The sequence below is a fragment of the Nesoenas mayeri genome, assembly GCF_963082525.1.
Source record: "Nesoenas mayeri genome assembly, chromosome: 1".
Lineage (NCBI taxonomy): Eukaryota > Metazoa > Chordata > Aves > Columbiformes > Columbidae > Nesoenas > Nesoenas mayeri.
Genome location: NC_137541.1, coordinates 189,612,011 through 189,618,124, shown reverse-complemented (window position 1 = coordinate 189,618,124; position 6,114 = coordinate 189,612,011).

The following is a 6,114-nucleotide window of genomic DNA, read 5'->3' as shown; positions in this document are numbered from 1 at the left end:
GGTACTTTGCTCCCCCAGTCCCTGTCTTGCAGTTCATCCACTCGAGAAGCGTGGGAAGAGAGATTGCCTGTGAAGACTGAGGCAATGAAGTTGTTGAGTAGCTTAGCCTTCTCCTCGTCTGTTGTTACTAGTTTGTCAGTCTTGCTTATCACGGGAGGAACACTTTCTCTGACCTTCCCTTTCTGGTTGACATACCTGTAGAAGCTCTTGTTTTTCTTTGTGACCCTTGCCAAGTTCAGTTCCAGCCATGCCTTTGCCTTCCCGACCTCCTCTCTGCACAACCAGGCAGTGTCCCTCTACTTTTCCCAGGATACCTGTCCCTGCTGCCACCACCTGTGCATTTCCTTCTTGCCTTTAGTTTGACCAGCAGGTCTTGACTCAGCCATGCTGGCCTCTTGCCCTCCTTACCCAATTTCTTACACCTGGGGATCTTGATTTCTTGTGCTTGAAGACCTGCCAGCTCTGTTCTACTCCTTTGCCCCTGAGGGCAGTTTCCCAGGGTGTCCTGTTAACTAACTCCTTGAGGAGCTGGAAGCTGGCTTTCCTAAAATTCAGGGTCCTGACTTTATTTTTTGCCTGATCCACATCCCTCAGGACTGCGAACTCCACGAGTACATGATCACTGCAGCCCAGCCTGTCTCCAATCTTGACGTCGCTTATTAGCTCACTTGCCTTGGTGACCATCAGGTCAAGTATCACATCCCCTCTGGTAGGGCTGTCTATTACCTGGCTTAGGAAGTTATCCTCAATGTACTCCAGGAGCCTTTCGGATTGCCGACAGCTCACTGTGCAACTTTTCCAGCAGATGTTGGGGTGGTTGAAGTCCCCCAGCAGGATGAGAGCCTCCAAGCATGATGCCTCCTGTAGCTGGAGTAAGAAGGCTTCCTTAATTTTACTATTAAAAATACTCCGCAACCAAGATTCTTCAATTCTCAAAGAATTATTTTCTAATAGTAATACCATAGATTATTGAATCCTAAGGAAAAAAAAGTATTTTCCATCTCTTCCCTACACAAGCTAAATAATGAAAAGCCCAAGTTAACCATTTAGAGATAATAACAGTGTACTGCACGTGGACCTTCTGAAGATAGTATCTGGAGATCAAAGCTCTCCAATGCTTCATGTTGTGTATCTAGTAATTGTCCCAGATGTATTTCATTTTGGGAATTCTCACAGTACTTGTGTATCTAATTAAATAAGCCACATGTTACAACTGACAATACCCTAATGTCATTTTTTCAAACTAATTGAGAGTAATAAAGTATGCTTTCCCTGATGGTACTACTACAGCTGCTACAGATCTCATATGGGAAGATGTTGTACTTATTGCAGACAAAGCTACAAAATTAGGCTCCACTAGATAATAAAAGGAGAAGCTGATAGGATAGGTAAAATAGTGTCCTAGAGGTTGAACACTCTAATGGGGAAAATATTTACAAAGAAGCATTAATAGACTGTTTTTTCTTTGTTTGCAGAGGAGTCTGAGTTTTATACCTTGATTTTTTTCATATGTTTATAAATTTGTTTGGAACTCTACCATGTACCTGGTAGAACTCTACCACATCACCTAAAATATGCTTTCTGTACCATACAAAACTCATCTATGATTTTGGTGGAAACTACTGTTATTGCATAGGTAATGAATTATGAAAAATTATATTTTCTTGTGTTGCTTGACATTTATGCCATCACCTTACTATTAGTTGATGAAATGTTGGCTTTAACTGATCTAAGAGAAGAGTGAAAGGAAAATCTACCACTTTATATAATCAGATTTTAATTCAGTTTTCCAAGGGTCTTGTAAGTTTGAGTTGATTTGAACATTACAGATAGCATCACAATTTGTATGTGTAAGGGAAGTGAACAAAGTTCTGTGGAAAAAAAGAAAAAAGTTTGACATGTAACTTAAATGTTTGAACTTGCAAATGGAGCATTTTTTCAGAGTAGTTTTGTGCATTTGATTTCCTTAATTAAAAAGGGAAGAAATCACTGTCCACTTTGGAGGATCATCCTGATTCCTACACAGTTTACCAGTGTTGTTGATGCTTTAGATCCATGGCAGCAATCACTGGTGCTTGTACTAAGTTAAGCAGTTGCACACACAGACTACTCTCTTCTGCAGGGACCTGATTTCAGATTCTGTAGAAACGCATGCCTTGAGGTGCAATTTCAAATTACAGCTAAACCACACTAAAACTAAAGTACTGTCAGACAAGGTGCTCCTACTACTCTGTTCCTACATGTGGGAATGCCTGGGTGCCGTCCTGGCTCCTCTCTCCTAGTAGCTTTTGCTCTTATTTGACTTCAGAGAGAGCCAGTGCTCGGGCATCACTGACGGGCTGAGTCCGGCCAGTGCCAGGGGAGCAGTGGGAACAGGCAGGTGGGTGCGGGGCCAGGTACCCCTCTTGGCAGCAGCATTCAGGTGCTGGATCAGCTTAACTCTACCCTCTCACCCTTGTGGTTACTGACTAACATGACCCTACCCACCCTGCTGCTCTCGCCAGTGCACCCTCACCATTGCTGTTACACTCCTGTGCTTCTCCCCTCCGTGACCGTCAGTGTCTTCCTCGCCTCTGCTGTTCCTCTCCAATAGGATCTTGCTTCTTGGGTGGTTCCCATTACACCTTTACGTTCCATAATCCTCTATCGCTTCCTACTACGAATGCTGTCCTTTTTTCCCCCTTCGCCTTTCATTCAGGGTGTTGCTTCTGTTTTTTATCACTTTCCTGCAAAAGTGATGCCTGCTACGTTCATCTTATAAAATCATTTTGGTTGGAAGAGACCCTCAGGATCATCGAGTCCAACCGTTAACCTCACTCTGGCATTAAACCATGTCCCTAAGTACCTCATCCAAATGTCTTTTAAGCACCTCCAGGGATGGTGATCTTCTGCAAGTCTGGAATGCAGTATCACAATGGCAGTTGGACTTGATGATCCTTGTGGGTCCCTTCCAACTCACAACATTCTGTGATTCTATCAATTTGCTGAGAGAAAGCTACAGAGAATACACACATTCTCTGCAGAGAGAGGGGTAAACTGTTTGGGTACACTGTAATGGCAGCTGGAGGAGGAATATTCTTCAGATTTCTCAAATGGCCAGTTCCTATCTGATAAAAGAGAAAGCATTGAGTATTTTTAATAAAAAACATTATACTATTCTTTTCCATAAGGAAAGATTTCCCTTAAATTTGCTTCTAGAAACATTTTAGATAAAACTTGCTCAAATAACTCAGTGTGAAGAAGGTAGCCGGCATCAAAAATATGAACACAAAAAATTAAATGTTGGCAAAACAATATATGCTTGTATCCTGCCTTTTAATAGAAAAGATTAGGCAAATTTAAGATGGACAGAATTATGAGACTCTGTGTGTAATAACAAGGAAAAAAATCAAGATAAATACCCAGTGGGCACCACTTGAGATTGGCTTTACAATTAAAGGTTAATATGGAATGATAGCTAAATCATTTAGATCTTGTGCCTTGTTCTTGTTATCAGACTTGATGTAGCAGAGTACTCTTCTTTCTTCTCATAAAACTGTTCTTTTTCTAATAGCACTTTAATAAGACATGCATTTGAGTTCAAGAGGACTAGTTACATACTTACATTTAATCACGTTTCTTTCTAAAGGATAATCACCTTGGGTCTTGGCTTGTCTCGCCATTCTGTACTTTGCTAAATCTTGTTAGGAAGAAGTGAGTCTTCAGAATGATTTAGGAAGTGCAGGAAATACTCTTGCATGATTCTTTGAATTTAAATAAAAAAATATCTAGAGAGAAATTCTGGTGAACATTTAGAGAACTGGTTTACTCAACTAACTAGGAATATTACTTGGCAAATGGTATTCTGAAATATTTGTACACCAAAAAGCTATACTGATAAACAAATGTCAGATCAAAGTTTCAATTATAAAAATTCAGCAACAGTTTTTGGCTTATTAATTTCCACAAATTAAGAGGGGTTTTTTTTATTTTCAAATTTAAACTGCAGAATTAACGTAGGAATTCTGCATGATAGTTTTGATAAAGTCCTATGTTTTTACCAAAAAAATATCCCTACTAGCCTGCTGGTTATAGGCGATAGGAGTATTTTTTGGTATATGTAACAGATTTTAGTGAGCGATATTTAAGCCACAGAGAGATTAGTGTTTCTTTTGATTATAAGCAGTTTTTTCATTAAAGCATTGTTATTTGATTCCTTTCCAGTATAGAATGAATACTTTTGAAGGTAAAAATAGTGAGGAGAAAATAAAAGGAACACACATTAGTTTATTTTGGATGTTGTTAAAATCTTTGATATTCTTTTTTTTTCTGAAGTCTACATGATATGTAAATGTGTATATATATATATTTACAGTAAAGCAGTTGTTCTGTGACTTAGGTCTCAAGCACCATAGCAAAACAAAACTGAAAGAATTGTAAGATTTAACCTTTGTTTTAAGGCAAAGTGCTTTAGGAAATCTAATAACTGCTGGCCTACAGCAAACCTGATCTTCCAGGTTGTGAAATATTAGGGGAAAGCAGACCCAGAAAACATGATTCTGAACAATTTATGTGTAGAGCATGTGGAATTTCTGGGAAGAGATGTGAAGGTCAAGGCACCGCTTAGTCTGCAAGAATATCTAAATAGCATCTCAAATTTACATAAAAATGGAAGAGACAGAGTATAATGCCTTCAGTAGACTTAAATTCAGTGGGACATTAAAATAAGTAGCTTTAAGTAAAGGGCAGACAGTGGAACAGTAAAAGGAAAAAGTGTGAGTAGAAGAAAAAGAGCATTGGATACAGCAACTGAAAAATACTCAGCATTTTACACAGCACAATATGTTTAAATGTTTAATGCTTAAAATAAGTGATTAAATACTACAGAAGTTTATTGCAACATGCTTAGGTATGGCCATGTTAACATTCCCGTTGTTTTGTAGAATACTTATTCTTTTTTAACTGTGCAGTTGTTACCTGAAATTACTTTTATCTGAATACTTGAAGTTTAACAACTGAGATGCTCACCTTTCAGATACAATTTACAGTAAAAATGTCTTCAATATTTTTTCCTATTTTGTCATACTAACAGCAGTGCTTAAAAATATTTAGGTTATGTACTCTCCTTCTCCCACCTCCTATCCTACATCTCAATTAAGGATGGAAAGCATTTAAATCAATTACAGGTAACTCAGAGGAGAAACTAATTTAATTCACTGACAAACTGAGCTAATCACCAAGGAAATAAAGACTGCTGGTACAGTCTCACAAAATACTAATTCCCTATTGTCATATCTGTCAGGAAGGCAATAAGGGAAGACCATTTTTTTTTCCTGACTACTGTGCTTTTGGATGTTGGCTGCCTTACCTTACGCTACTGTTAAGTTGTAGGCATACATGGTGCAAATAGCTGGAGTGGTCGGTGGTCAGCAAGAAGATTCCATTATATTTAGCAACAAAACAGCTGTTAAGCCATACTAGAATGAAAACAAAACAAACAAACAAACAAACAAACAAAAAAACAAAAAAAAAAGGAAGAAAAAAATCAAACCAATCAAACAACAAAAGACTGGTATTATAAGTCTAAAAGGTTTGTCCATTCATTCATTTGTTTAGCTAGAGGGTAAAAGATTAACTGGTTGGTAACAAAATAAGGCATTGTCATTTCCTGACTGCAGTCTGTTTCAGAACATCAACAATCTAAATTATGTTTTTCACTCCTGTGGCTACTGTAACATGAAACATTTTATTATTCTCTTCCCACACATGTCTCTAAAGGCACTGATCACATTAGGATTCTATCTTCAGAAGGGAGGTCAGAGAGAAAGATACATCTACAGCTGACCTGAGATGGTGCATTTTGGGAGGGGTAATAGTTTTTGTTTTAATAGAAAGACTTACTTTAGTAGGTCATTTAATCTTACTAGTGTCCCACGGTAGCCTGTTAACTGTTAAATGAAGAGTGCAGAGGAGTAGATGGAGTGAGAGGCTTCCTGCAGTTCTTACCCTGAAAATTAACATAATATCACCTCTAGTATTTTTGTGTGTGTGTGTGTGTGTGTGAAATGTCATATAGTACTTAACAACTCTTGTCTTTTTATTAGAAAACAACCACAAGACAGGTGCAGATAGGTA